Below are 14705 nucleotides of genomic sequence, written 5' to 3' on the forward strand. Positions count from 1 at the left end.
CACATCGTCCTGCATCGCTTAGATTTCGCTAAAGTAACTATTTGTGTTCCGCCCGTAATGTTGACAAAACCGCGTGGCAGGTAGGGAGATTATTTTCCACTTTTAAGGCGAGCTATAAACTTTTGGTGGTTAGAGGGCAGGGCGACAGACCATTTTAATTGGAGTTTCCCATATTATGAATTACGAGTAATGCTGTTTCCTATAGAGATGTTGTTATTATTGTTATGGATACTGTTATATTTTGTCTGTATGTACTTTTAGAGAGTATATTGCTCAGCTAACATTCACTTTGGTTTCTAGGCACAGTTCCTGTAACCAGTGAGCAAACAGTACGTAGTGACATTTCCTTTCAGTGAACACAAAGAGTAATGTGGACTTGCAGACTGGAAATTATGGTCAGTAACTTCTCCATCGCTTTCAGGCTGACCGAAAAATAGTATACAGGGTCCTGGGAACGGGGAAGGTATGTGTAAAGTACGCACTGGCAATTTAAGTGTCTATTCATAACGTCGTAACGAATTTGCAACCAAAATAATTTTGATTTTTCGTAGTTTTTCCTGTCTAGTTAGAGAATATCAGAGAACTGTCAACTAATAATAGACAATGATAATAATATGTTATCAGTTTACACATACTTTGCGCGCTTGACAACGGCTTTTCGCACAACGTCCGTTCATTGGGTAATTTTTATGGAAATATTTCTTTATATTTCGTAGATCGAATAATTACAAAGTTTTGGTTCGTGCTGGACCATTTGTAGTAATTGTAACATGGAACCTTTAGCCATGCCAAGACGCAATATGATTGGAGCAATAGCTTGAAACATAAATGAAACACAAGATTAAATAATATCAATGTATTCACAAAATATTACACTAAATTAAATTGCATGGACTTACATTAATTCTATTGCTGAGTGCAACTATGAGACGCAGATATGAGTCTGATTAGTACGGTTTAAGAACAAGGAAGGTGCCGTCATCTCGGCAAGACAATTGAACTGCGTAATTATTTTAATGTTTCAGCGGTTGCACGCCACAATCGATACAACCGCTGACAGTAATTAATATCTTACCTAATTCTTTATTTATATTCTGAACTTATATCTACGTTTTTGCAACACATCCCCGCACATCATGCATATGGTGCATCAGCCAGGAAACGGAATTGTGAAGGTGATCTCGATAGGCACTTACAGAATACGGTAGTGAAACATGCCGAAACCAGTGCGAGAACAGTGTTAACATTTGCTCGCTTGTTTTAAAACTAAATTTTGTCTGTAACACAAAGCAACCTAGAGCGTAACGAAAGGAGGTAAGAAGACGAAACAACATCGCGATTACCACCGGCGCTGAGTTAGAAGAAGACGGGGTGCATCATCGAGGAGCTGCGTGGACTTGCAAGTCACCTGCAAACTGCTGTGCGGGCTTGCCGGTGCCCATAAGCCCCGGAGCTACTGCAGTAGGCGATACCAGCCGCCATTTTCTCGCCATAACTGCTGCTGGTGCTGCTTGCATTAAGTCGCAACATGTTGCATCATTTTCTGGTACACCTCTCCGGACTAGTTTGTTGAGGTCAAGCAGTTAAGTTGAATGAATGGTGTTTAAAGTATTTGTTAACTGCTTTTAATAGGCTATTAAAATGGAATCTAATGATAAGGATGATGTGAAAATAGAGATGGAACCAGTCTATGGTGACGAATACTGAGAATTAGAATTTGAAATTTACGAGGATGTTTCTGTCAAAGCAACAAATCCAAACTCTGATGCTGACTTGTAAAAAGTTGATTCGGAGGTAAATTTCAGCGATACTGCAAACTTAGAACAATTTTCTGAGGTATAACTGAAGTTGAAGTCACAAAAGAAGAAGTACATTTAATAGAGCTATTAGATAATGACGCGGAGTTAAAAAATTCTGAAATTCACCAAAGTCACAGATGTTAGAAGCTCCTCTAAAACTGGCTGAGATGCCAAGTGGAAAGACAGGGGAATCAAACTGGTTGCAATAACTGTTTACTAAACCTGAATCGCATCATAAAGAACTGAACAATGTAGAGTAATCCAACAGCTAGCACTTTAGTAAGACTGAGACTAGTATTAAGGATATAAACGATAGATGAATTTAAAATTGAATAGTTTACTTTATGAAACTGGTACTAACCAGCATGCTTTGCAAGTCAAGGTAGGGCAACAGCGAACTAAATCACTTAGAATTTTCAAGACCGAAATTGGAAAACTTCTTAAAGGTTTCAAAGCCGCAGATGATTTTATATATACGGGTTCGTCAGAAAGAATAGGCAGTGAATCCAAACTTGGCTCTAATCTGTTTGAGGAAGTGACTCTTAAAGTAAATGCTTGTCAAAACGATATTAAGAAAGTAAAATCTGGCAGCGTGCAATTAGATGTGGATGTTGGAAAAAAAAAGAAAATAAATAAAACATGACAGACCTGAGGGTGTAGAACAACAAGTACAAGAACTAAATACTAGTACTAAAAACACAACAATAGAGTATCCTCTACAAGCTCTTGTAATACTACTCTTCAGCATGCTCAGTTGACGCAGTTCTATCAGATGTAAATTTTTTGGTTTTATCCAGATAAACAATTTTACTTGCTAGAGTTCTTGAATGATTTTGAAAATGATTCTCCAAATTCATGGTCAGAACTTGAAACAATTTCTTTCATAAGCAGTTATTTGTCAGGGGATGCTTTGCGATGGTCAGCTGACCTAATGATTAGATGCTAAACGCTTTCTGAATTTTGAAGTGATAAATGGTTTAATCCAAGTCGTGAATCAGTTAAAGAGCTCTCTAGAAAGTAGTTTTCACGGTTGTGACATCTGGCAAAAATTATGAATCCGGAAATGATAATCAGGGGACTAGATGTTAAGCTGCCTTGGTATTGGCAGAAGGGAATCAATCTGCACCTATAGATATTGTGGGTGGGTCCATTGCGTATCTGGAGTGAGTGGGAAGAATAGCTGCTGTTGAGGAGCAGGCTCTGGAAAATAAAAGGTCCTCTAAGGGTCATATAAACACGGTAAATAATAAGTCACCGTAAATGCTAGAAGCATGGAAGTTAAGGATCTACGATCTGGTTATCTGGTCAGTGACATGGTAGAGGAAAGAGAGGTAGATAGCCACCGCGTTTAGGCAATTATTATTATTATTATTATTACTGCAGAAATATCAATAACGTACCTTTGAGTTAATACAGGGAGCAGAATGCGACACGATCTGATTCTGAACGTATAAGTACAATAAATAGGACACTTGTGGGACATCAAGTCCTGTCTCCGAGGGAATTGACGGTCACCAGGTGGTAACAGTAACACAACTAGCAACAAAAACAGGGACAATAATTAGTCAGCGCATGCAAACTGATAACAAGGATGATGCAAAAGGAACCGTAATACCAGTAATGTGCTAAACCAATATCACTGTCTAGCTGACAGCGTTTTGGGCACATTAGGAGAATGGGACAAGAGGGTGAATGAAAACGCTACAGATAACAGAGAAGAACAAATTAAGTGGTTTGCATGAGATGTGAAAGAAGATCCAAACTTCGTTAGTGTATACACATGTATAGTAATGTTAACGTTGTAAAGTCTCAAACTGAACAAATGAACATGCTAGGCAGAATGTTGAATTTTAAGGAAAAATACTAAATATTGTTCAGAATATACAAATGTATGTCGCAGTAAAGTTTGATCACAGCAATAGTTTGGTTAAAATCGGCGTGTTTACGAAAAATTGAGGATGCTAATTATTAGACTCACAAAGCTGAATATTGATATGTAGCCTCTGTTTCATGCAAAAACATAAAATGCGTGACACTCATAAGTTACCTCAATTAGCTTTCAAGTTATTTACTAAAAACTAGATTTAGAACGTCAGTGTCTTTATTCGTGGTAGATTAAGTATCATTTGTATTTGTAACGGAAAGTTCTAATGAAAGCACTCGACTACATTTAATCCTACATAATGTAGCTGTACCAATTTTCAATAGTTTACTGTAAATAACATTGATTACAAGAAGTCTTACAGAGGCAGTTCAGAGGTCATGTTCTGTTTGTAGCTGGCAACATTTAAATGCAGTCAGCAACTAAAGAAAACTCTATTTCTTTAAAAATTAAGAAAATTGTAAAATTTTGAACTACTAAACTATTAACTAATACTCGTCAGAGAATGGGGGCATCTAGGTACATCTTCCTGTGCCTAGGGCGGTTGATCGCAAATGTTTACTTTGGCGGTCCTCTGCGATCTTTTATAACACAAATCTTTTAAAATACAAACAAAAAAAAACAGCTCAACAAAGGAAGATAACTTATGAAAAACTGAAACAGCCTGAACTAAGAAGTGAAGATAGCATGGACACCAACAATAAAATAGTGACAATGAAACAGTAGTAGAATATGGGAAGAGATGAAAAACATTATGCTAACCATTGCTCGAGAAGAAATAGGATACAAAAGATGGAAAACAGAAATAGATGACTGATAAAATTCTTTCATTGACTGATGAACGGCGAACGTATAAAGCCCAGTTAGGTCAAACTAAGTACAGTAATATCCAAAAACCCATGAGATCAAAATTTAGAGCAGCAAAAAATGAATGGTCACAGCATGTATGTGAAGAAATTGAAACCTAGCAAACTTCACACGACGATTTTAACTTACATGAAAGTTAAAAGCAACTACTGGGATATATAGAAGAAAAAGCATCTCCTTATTAACCAAAATATATAATAAAATAGTTCTAGATACCATTGAAAAGAAAGAAACATGGGAAGACTACACCAAGAACCTCTTTTCAGATGATAGACCGAAGGTTTAGAATTCTAGGAACAACAATTTAACAGGAACTCCAATCATGAAAGAAGATATGGAGAAAGCCATAAAAAAGCAACAAAGCCACAGTGCCTGATTAAATCCCAATCTAACTTATTAAACTCCTTGATGAAGACGGTATCAAAGTCTTACACAAACTCTTTAACAAAATTTTCGGTACTGGTCATTATCCTGCCGAATGGCTATTGTCAGCTTTCTTTCCCTTACCAAAGAAGAGGAATGCAAGAAGATGTGGAGTTCACACACTCATTAGTCTTATGAGTAATTCTCTGAAAATATTTCTGAGAAGCATCCATAAAAAGTAGAGAAATTCATTAGTGAGACACAGTTTGGATTTAGGAAAGGTTTACGTAGAAGAGAATCAATAATCGCACTACAAGTTCTAGTACAAAATTGCTAAGATTAGGATAAAAATGTAGGCCACTCTTTAATGACTACAAAAAAGAATTCGATGGAGTACAACGTCATAAACTGATGGAAACTCTCAAAACAATTGATATAGATGAGAAAGATATCCGCTATATAGAAAGTTTGTGTTGGAATGACAGCGCAGATTAAATTTTGATTTTGTCAATATATGTAGAGGAGTCCGACAAGAGTACATAGTGTCACCACTGTTATTTAACTTACAGCCTGAGAGTATTTTTCAGGAGTCGCTTGATGATGCAGAAAAAGGCATAAAGTTAAACCGAGTGTATATCAACAACATTCGCTATGCTGGTACTTTAGATGACCTTCCACAACTTATCAACATAGTAGGAGATTACAGCAGTATTCTAAGTCTCAATGTTAACACCAAAACGAGTAATTTCATGATTTTGACACGAAAGTCCGAGTCATTTAAAGATGCAAATGGGTCTGTAAAACAAAGCGTCAACAGGCTTAAATACCTCAGAACCCGGCTTTGTGAAGACAGGTGAACAGACTTGGAAATAAAACGTCGCATAGAGAACGCCTTAAACGCCATCATAAAATTAAAGAATATTTTTACAACCACAGACCTAAACTTGCAACATCTGGTCCGTGCTTATATATGACTGTGAAGGATGGACACTAAATATGACATCAACGAAGAAGTTAGAGGCCTTTGAACTGTGGCTTTATCGCAGAATGCTTAAAATACCATGGACTGCAAGAATAACCAACACCGAAGTACTGGAACGAATAAACAAAGAGCGAGGAATGTTAACAGTGCTTAAAAGACGAAAAGCTGCTTACCTAGGTCATATATTGCCGAACACCAAATATATGCTTATGCAGTTAATAATAGAATACATATATATATATATATAAGTTAAAAGAAATTATTCAGTTAGTGAAGAGAGACGAAGATTTAATAGTCATGGGTGACTGGAATTCGAGAGTAGGGAAAGGAGGGAGAGAAGAAAACATAGTAGATGAATACGGATTGGGGGTAAGAAATGAAAGAGGAAGCCGTCTGGTAGAATTTTGCACAGAGCGTAACTTAATCATAGCTAACACTTGGTTCAAGAATCATAAAAGAATATTGTATACATGGAAGAATCCTGGAGATACTAGAAGGTATCAGATAGATTATATAATAGTAAGACAGGGATTTAGGAACCAAGTTTTAAATTGTAAAACATTTCCAGGGCAGATGTGGACTCTGATGACAATCTGTTGGTTATGAACTGTAGATTAAAACTGAACAAACTGCAAGAAGATGGGAATTTAAGGAGATGGGACCTGGATAAACTGAAGGAACAAGAGGTTGTGCAGGGAGAGCATAAGGGAACAATTGACTGGAATTGGAGAAAGAAATACAGTAGAAGAAGAATGGGCAGCTCTGAAGGTTGAAGTAGTGAAGGCAGCAGAGGATCAAGTTGGTAAAAAGACGAGGGCTAGTAGAAATCCTTGGGTAACAGACGAAATATTGAATTTAATTGATGAAAGGAGAAAATATAAAAATGCAGCCAATGATGCAGGCAAAAAGGAATACAAACGTCTCAAAAATGAGATCGACAGGAAGAGCAAAATGGCTAATCAGGGACAAATTTAAGGGTGTAGAGGCTTATCTCACTAGGGGTAAGATAGATACTGCCTACAGGAAAATGTAACAGACCTTTGGAGAAAAGAGAGCCACTTGTATGAATATCAAGAGCTCAGATGGAGACCCAGTTCTAAGCAAAGAAGGGAAAGTAGAAAGGTGGAAGGAGTATATAGAGGATCTTTTCAAGGGCGATGTACTTGAGGACAATATTATGAAAATTGGAAGAGGATGTAGATGAAGGTGAAATGAGACATACGATACTGCGTGAAGAGTTTGATAGAGCACTGAAAGTCCTGAGTCGAAACAAGGCCCCGGGAGTAGACAACATTCCATTAGAATGACGGCCTTGGGAGAGCCAGTCCTGAGAAAACTCTGGCATCTGGTGAGCAAGATGTATGAGACAGGCGAAATACCCTCAGACTTCAAGAACAATATAATAATTCCAATCCCAAGGAAAGCAGGTGTTGACAGATGTGAAAATTACCGAAAGATGAGATTAATAAGTCACAGCTGCAAAATACTAACGCAAATTCTTTTCAGACGAATGAAAAAACCGGTAAAAGCCGACCGATCAATTTGGATTCCGTAGAAATACTGGAAAACGTGAGGCAATACTGACTTAACGACTTATCTTAGAAGAAAGATTAAGGAAAGGCAGACCTACGTTTCTGACATTTGTAGACTTAGAGAAATCTTTTACAATGTTGACTGGAATACTCTTTTTAAATTCTAAACTTGGAAGGGGTAAGATACAGGGATCGAAAGGCTATTTACAATTTGTACAGAAACCAGATGGCAGTTATAAGAGTCGAGGGGCATGAAAGGGAAGCAGTGGTTGGGAAGGGAGTGCGACAGGGTTGTAGACTCTTTCTGATGTTATTCAATCTGTATATTCAGCAAGCAGTAAAGGAAACTAAAGAAAAATTCAGAGTAGGAAGTAAAATGCATTGAGAAGAAATAAAATCTTTGAGGTTCGCCCTTGACTTCGTAATTCTGTCAGAGACAGCAAAGGACTTGGAAGAGCAGCTGAACGGAATGGAAAGTGTCTTGAAAGGAGCATATAAGATGAACATCAACAAAAGGAAAACGAGGATAATGGAATGTAGTCGAATTCAATCGGGCGATGCTGCGGGAATTAGATTAGGAAATGAGACGCTTGAAGTAGTAGTGGGGTTTTGCTATTTGGGGAACAAAATAACTTATTATGGTCGTAGTAGGGAGGATATAAAACGTAGACTGGCAATGGCAAGGAATGCGCTTCTGAAGAAGAGAAATTTGTTAACATCGGGTATAGAGTTAAGTGTCAGGAAATCGTTTCTCAAAGTATTTGTATGGAGTGTAGCCATGTATGGAAGTGAAACATGGACGATAAATAGTTTGGACAAGAAGAGAATAGAAGGTTTCGAAATGGGTGATATAGAAGAATGCTGATGTTTTGATGGGTAGATCACATAAATAATGAGGAGGTATTGAATAGAATTGAGGAGAAGAGGAGTTTGTGGCACAACTTGACAAGAAGAAGGATCCAGTTGGTAGGAGATGTTCTGAGGCATCAAGGGATCACAAATTTAGCATTGGAGGGCATTGTGGAGGGTAAAATTTGTTGAGGGAGACCAAGATATGAATACACTAAGCAGATTCAGAAGGATGTAGGTTGCAGAAGAAACTTGCACAGGATAGAGTAGAACTGCATCAAACCAGTCTCAGGACTCAAGACCACAACAACATATAGAAACCACATGGGGAGCGATTGGGACTGGTCGGAGGACGTTTAAGGGCTTTCCATAGTACTGCAAAGTTCTCAAAAAAACCTTGGTAACGTGTGGGCGGGAATTATCTTCTTAGGTTTTTTCGACTACGTTGCTGAAGTTTCACTGGGAAGCCCTCCTCCATAGACACCTGACCTCTCCCCATTCGATTTCCCTATTTGTTTTTAGCCGTGAAGAAAAGCATTCGTTGTTGCCCGTTTACTTCTAATGACGAAGTGCACATCTGGGTACAATCATGGTTCCGTAGACGGCCGCAAAGATTTTCCCATGTAGACATTGATAATTTTGTCTCGCAATTGGATAAAACTGTTACCGGTTATGGCGATTACTTTTGCATATATGATCAGCTTACTTATTCCTTTTTCCATTTGACTCGGTTTCATTTAACTGCCCCTCATACAAATAATTGAAATATACGATTTCTAGAATTATACAGCAAATATTTATGATTGATCTGCATTCTGATCTTACATTATTCAGTTTTGTACATGCCTAAATATTGACTTTATTGTAATATTACACACCAAAAAATGGAACAGCACTGTGCTTTGTCAAGTTGACGAATTTGTTCACCAGGGCTATACAGCAGCACTCTGTTCAAATCACCACTTTACAAAAATTATATTACCGAAAATTCGTATAAAGTAAAATCAGCATTATAGGATAATAATAATCATCATCATCATTTAAGACTGATTATGCCTTTCAGCGTTCAGTCTGGAGCATAGCCCCCTTATAAAATTCTTCCATGATCCCCTATTCAGTGCTAACATTGGTGCCTCTTCTGATGTTAAACCCATTACTTCAAAATCATTCTTAACCGAATCCAGGTACCTTCTCCTTGGTGTGCCCCGACTCCTTCTATCCTCTACTGGGGAACTCATGAGTCTCTTGGGTAACCTTGCTTCTCCCATGCGTATATGACCCCACCGTCTAAGCCTGTTCGCCCTGACTGCTACATCTATAGAGTTCATTCCCAGTTTTTCTTTGATTTCCTCATTGTGGACACCCTCCTGCCATTGTTCCCATCTACTAGTACCTGCAATCATCCTAGCTACTTTCATATCCGTAACCTCAACCTTGTTGATAAGGTAATCTGAATCCACCCAGCTTTCGCTCCCATACAACAAAGTTGGTCGAAAGATTGAACGGTGCACAGATAACTTAGTCTTGGTAGTGACTTCCTTCTTGCAGAAGAGAGCAGATCGTGGCTGAGCGCTCACTGTATTAGCTTTGCTACACCTCGCTTCCAGTTCTTTCACTGTGTTGGCATCCTGTGAGAATATGCATCATAAGCACTTGAAACCTTCCACCTGTTCTAACTTTGTTCCTCCTATTTGGCACTCAATCCGTTTACATTTCTTTCCCACTGACAGTACTTTCGTTTTGGAGATGCTAATCTTCATACCATAGTCCTTACATTTCTGATCTAGCTCTGAAATATGACTTTGCAAACTTTCAATCGAATCTGCCATCACAACTAAGTCATCCGCATATGCAAGACTGCTTATTTTGTGTTCACATATCTTAATCTCACCCAGCCAGTCTATTGTTTTCAACATATGATCCATAAATAATATGAACAACAGTGGAGACAGGTTGCAGCCTTGTCTTACCCCTGAAACTACTGTGAACCATAAACTCAATTTACTGTCAACTCTAACTGCTACCTGACTACCCATGTAAAGACCTTTAATTACTTGCAAAAGTTTACCTCCTATTCCATAATCTCGTAGAACAGACAATAACTTCCTCCTAGGAACCCAGTCATATGCATCTTCTAGATCTATAAAGCATAGATACAATTCCCTGTTCCACTTACAACACTTCTCCATTATTTGCCGTAAGCTAAAGATCTGGTACTGACAACCTCTGAGAGGAATAAACCCACACTGATTTTCATCCAACTGGTGCTCAACTAATACTCGCACTTTCCTTTCAACAATACCTGAGAAGATTTTACCCACAACGGTGATTAAAGAGATACCTCTGTGGTTGTTACAATCTTTTCTGCTTCCACGTTTAAAGATTGATGTGATTACTGCTTTTGTCCAGTCTGATGGAACCTGTCCTGACTCCCAGGCCAATTCAATTATCCTGTGTAGCTATTTAAGACCTGACATTCCACTGTATTTGATGAGTTCCGACTTAATTTCATCCACCCCACCTGCTTTATTGCACAGCAATCTATTGACCATTTTCTCCACTTCCTCGAATGTGATCCTATTTCCATCATCATTCCTATCCCAATCTGCCTCGAAATCTGAAACATTGCTGATCGTATTTTCACCTACATTGAGCAGCTCTTCAAAATATTCCCTCCATCTGCCCAAGGCATCCACAGGATTCACCAGCATTTTTCCTGACCTGTCCAAAATACTTGTCATTTCCTTCTTACCTCCCTTTCGAAGACTGCTAATTACATTCCAGAATGGTTTTCCAGCAGCTTGACCCATAGTCTCCAACCTGTTTCCTAAGTCTTCCAAAGATTTCTCCTTGGATATTGCAATTATCTGTTTGGCTTTGTTTCTTTCTTCAACATAACTTTCTCTGTCTACCTGACTTCTAGTATGTAGCTGTTTTTGATACGCCTTCTTTTTCCTTTTACAGGTTGCCTTGACTGTGTCATTCCACCAAGCTGTTTGCTTCATCCTACTTTTATACACTACTGTTCCAAGACATTCTTTAGCCACTTCTAGTACTCTGTCCCCATACATTGTCCATTCCTTTTCCAATGACTGTAATTGACTACATTCAACTAACTGGTACCTTTCTGAGATCGCTGCTATGTACTTCTGCCTGATTTCCTTATCCTGAAGTTTCTCCACTCTTATGCTCCTACATATGGACCTGACCTCCTGCACTTTCAGCCTCACAATCCCATTTTCACTGCAGATTAAATAATGATCAGTGTCATCAAAGAATCCCCTGAATACACGTGTGTCCCTCCCAGCCTTCCTGAATTCCTGATCTTTTATTATATAGTCAATGACTGATCTGGTTCCCTGGCCTTCCCAAGTATACCGGTGAATGTTCTTATGTTTAAAAAAGGAGTTTGTGATTACTAAGCCCATACTGGCACAGAAATCCAAGAGTTGTTTTCCGTTCTTGCTGGCCTCCATATACTCTCCCAATTTACCCATAACCTTTTCATACCCTTGTGTTCGGTTTCCAATCCGGGCGTTAAAATCACCCATGAGCAGAACACTGTACTTGTCCTTTACTCTAACAGCTACATCACTGAGTGCCTCATAAAAACTATTCAACTTATCTTGATCTGTCCCTTCACAATGTGAATATACTGACAGAATCCTAATTATCTTGCTAGACACTGTCAAATCTATCCACATCAGTCGTTCGTTTAGATACCTTATTGCAACTTCGCTGGGTTCCATTTCTTTCCTGATGTAAAGCCCTACACCCCATTGTGCTATTCCTGCATTGACTCCTGACAGGTAGACCTTGTATTCTCCCACTTCCGCTTCTTTCTCACCCCTTACCCGAATGTCACTAACAGCTAAAACCTCCAGCCCCATCTTACTTGCAGCCTCTGCCAGCTCTTAACTTCTTCCCAGAGTAGCCCCCACTGATATTAATAGCTCCCCATATCATTACCATTTGTTTTCCAAGTGATATCTTAGGAGTCCCTGGTTTGTCAGTTAGACGTGGGACTCCGTCACCTCCAAAGAGCTGAGGCATTTTGCTCTGATTGTTGCCAGCATCATATTTAAAGTACCAGGGAAGCAGGCTGCTAGCCTTACTTGCCCCGAGCCCCATTGGGTTTTACCCCTAACGGCTGAGGGACAAACCGGTGGATTTGGTAGCCTTTGCCGTTTGAGCACAAAGGTGACCGCGACTCAGAATATGTCCGAGATGCCCAGCCTTATTCCAAAGTAACTGGTATCTCGACTGTCGGGACCACTTACTTTGCCACTCATACGTTGCCCGTGGTTCATGAAGTAGGACATGACTACAGGAACCCACACCACATAGAATAATAGGATAATTTATTCGTGTTGGCTGGAATCTTAAGTGTAAATCTGGAGAAACCTTCAGTTTTCCGTCTGTATCAAATATTCAATAAATTATTTAAAACCGTAGGTACATTGGTTTAACAACAATGTAGACACAGTCATTCAGGCCTGCCTAGCTGCGTATTGTACATACCGACTTTGTAAAAAAAGTTAGGACTAATCTTCGTCGAAAATGACTTGATACGTATAGTAGTAATTTAAGTGGACTCGTGTTACTATCGTTACTATCATTAGTTTAATCCTGGTTTTAGGTTTTTGGCAGGATGTCTGGAGATTTTCAGTGCACATTCCTAGGCTCAAGTTTCAGTACCGTCATTTCCCGATTATACTGTTACCGCTGTTCGAGCACGACTTGGACATTTCCTTCCTTTCTGTTTGAGGGCTTTCGACGTTGCGAGTGGTGCACATCTCCGAACGTCGCTCGTCTGAATACGGGGCACACTGCCCAGCGGCCGCTCACCAGCCCGGTTGGGCCACTACACTGCAACCTATCATCAGCACATCGCTCAAAGAAATTCTATGTTTTAGAACACGTTGGTTAGCGGAATCACAGCTCAAAGTGTTACAATCGCACTCCAAACAAATCCTTGCACTACATGTGCAAGAGGTACCGTGTCACACGTGAAATGGATATGGAGAATGGAATTGAGCCTCTCCACGTTTTCGTCACATCTGTTGGTGGTCATGTGACATATCTTCCATTTGGTTGGCCTTTACTGTGGCTTGATTGGTTGCGCGAAGCTTTGAAGGAGTTGGCTGGGTCGGTCGGATTGCTGCTTGGTGGGAGAGACTGTTACGGGAACGGGACGGAGAGGGCAGTGCGCCCAAGTGTTGCATAGAGAGCCTGTATACAGAGAGAGTGGCCATAGGTGAAGTTGCCCGTAATTGGTTGATTAGCTTTGGAGCCATTTTTCTGCCAAACGTCTCTCGCGCTTGCTATGTACGCCATGCTTTTGAGTTGAATTGAAGTTCAGAGGACTTTTGGAAACGATTAAAAGTTCATGAAGAATTGAGAGACTTGTAATGCGTTGTGCATGCATGTTCGATTTAGTTGCATATCAGTTTTAGTGCATAAGTAGCATTTGCGATCTTAACTACGAGTTGAAATAATGAAGCGTTTTGTGATGAAGTCGGTAGGCCTACATGTTTGAAGTAAACACGTTAGTAATAGTACAGTATTGTTTTTTTACATCTGTAATTTGTTCTGCAGACGTTCGTAAACGATGCCAGGTTGTGCTGCATTTGGTTGTTCCAATAGAGGCAAAGGTGGATTTCGCATGTTAGCATTTCCACGCAATGAAGAAAGACGAAAGCAGTGGGCAGTCGCAGTCTACAGGGCTGACATAAATCAAACGGGAGCCTTGTGGAAACCAACCAAGTACTCTTATCTATGCGAAGTAAGTCGTTTATGTTTTTTATTACATATAAAACTGTTGACGCAGGCAAGTTGTAAGCACGTTTTCCGTAGTTGTCGTGGTTGCTGAAACATTATTCGTAGTAAATAATTATAAATACTCTTCAAGACAGTTTTTCATAGTCCTACTTACTGTGGGGTAGAAGGGATGCGGTAGTTATCTTGTTATATTTGGTCGTTATTACAGTAGCCTACATTTCACATTACCTGATTTTTGTCATCATTTTCGTTTGTTGTCAACGAGAGGTATTCAAAGAAAGTCGTAAGCAGTTGTTTATTTGTGACATGCAAAAAGTTTGAAGACGTGACAAGAGGTACACTTTTCCCATGTCACAAGTAAACAACTGCTTACGACTTTCATTCATCCGACGTAATACAGGTACTTCCGATACCAAACAAATGCTATACACTATATTTTTTATTACGTGACTTTCATTGCAATATGTCTAGTAAACGAATTTTAAAGGAGATAAGTGCATGTAACGAATAATTTTTACAACAACTGTATCAAATTTTCCTTTGCTGTACGTAGTAGCCTACTATGAGTATATTATAGCTGTAAAGAAAGCCATTTAACGAATGATTTCGCCATATTGTCTTGTGCTTTTGATTCGACTACTGGCCAATCA

The sequence above is a fragment of the Schistocerca gregaria genome, chromosome 2, assembly GCF_023897955.1.
Source record: "Schistocerca gregaria isolate iqSchGreg1 chromosome 2, iqSchGreg1.2, whole genome shotgun sequence".
Classification (NCBI taxonomy): Eukaryota; Metazoa; Arthropoda; class Insecta; order Orthoptera; family Acrididae; genus Schistocerca; species Schistocerca gregaria.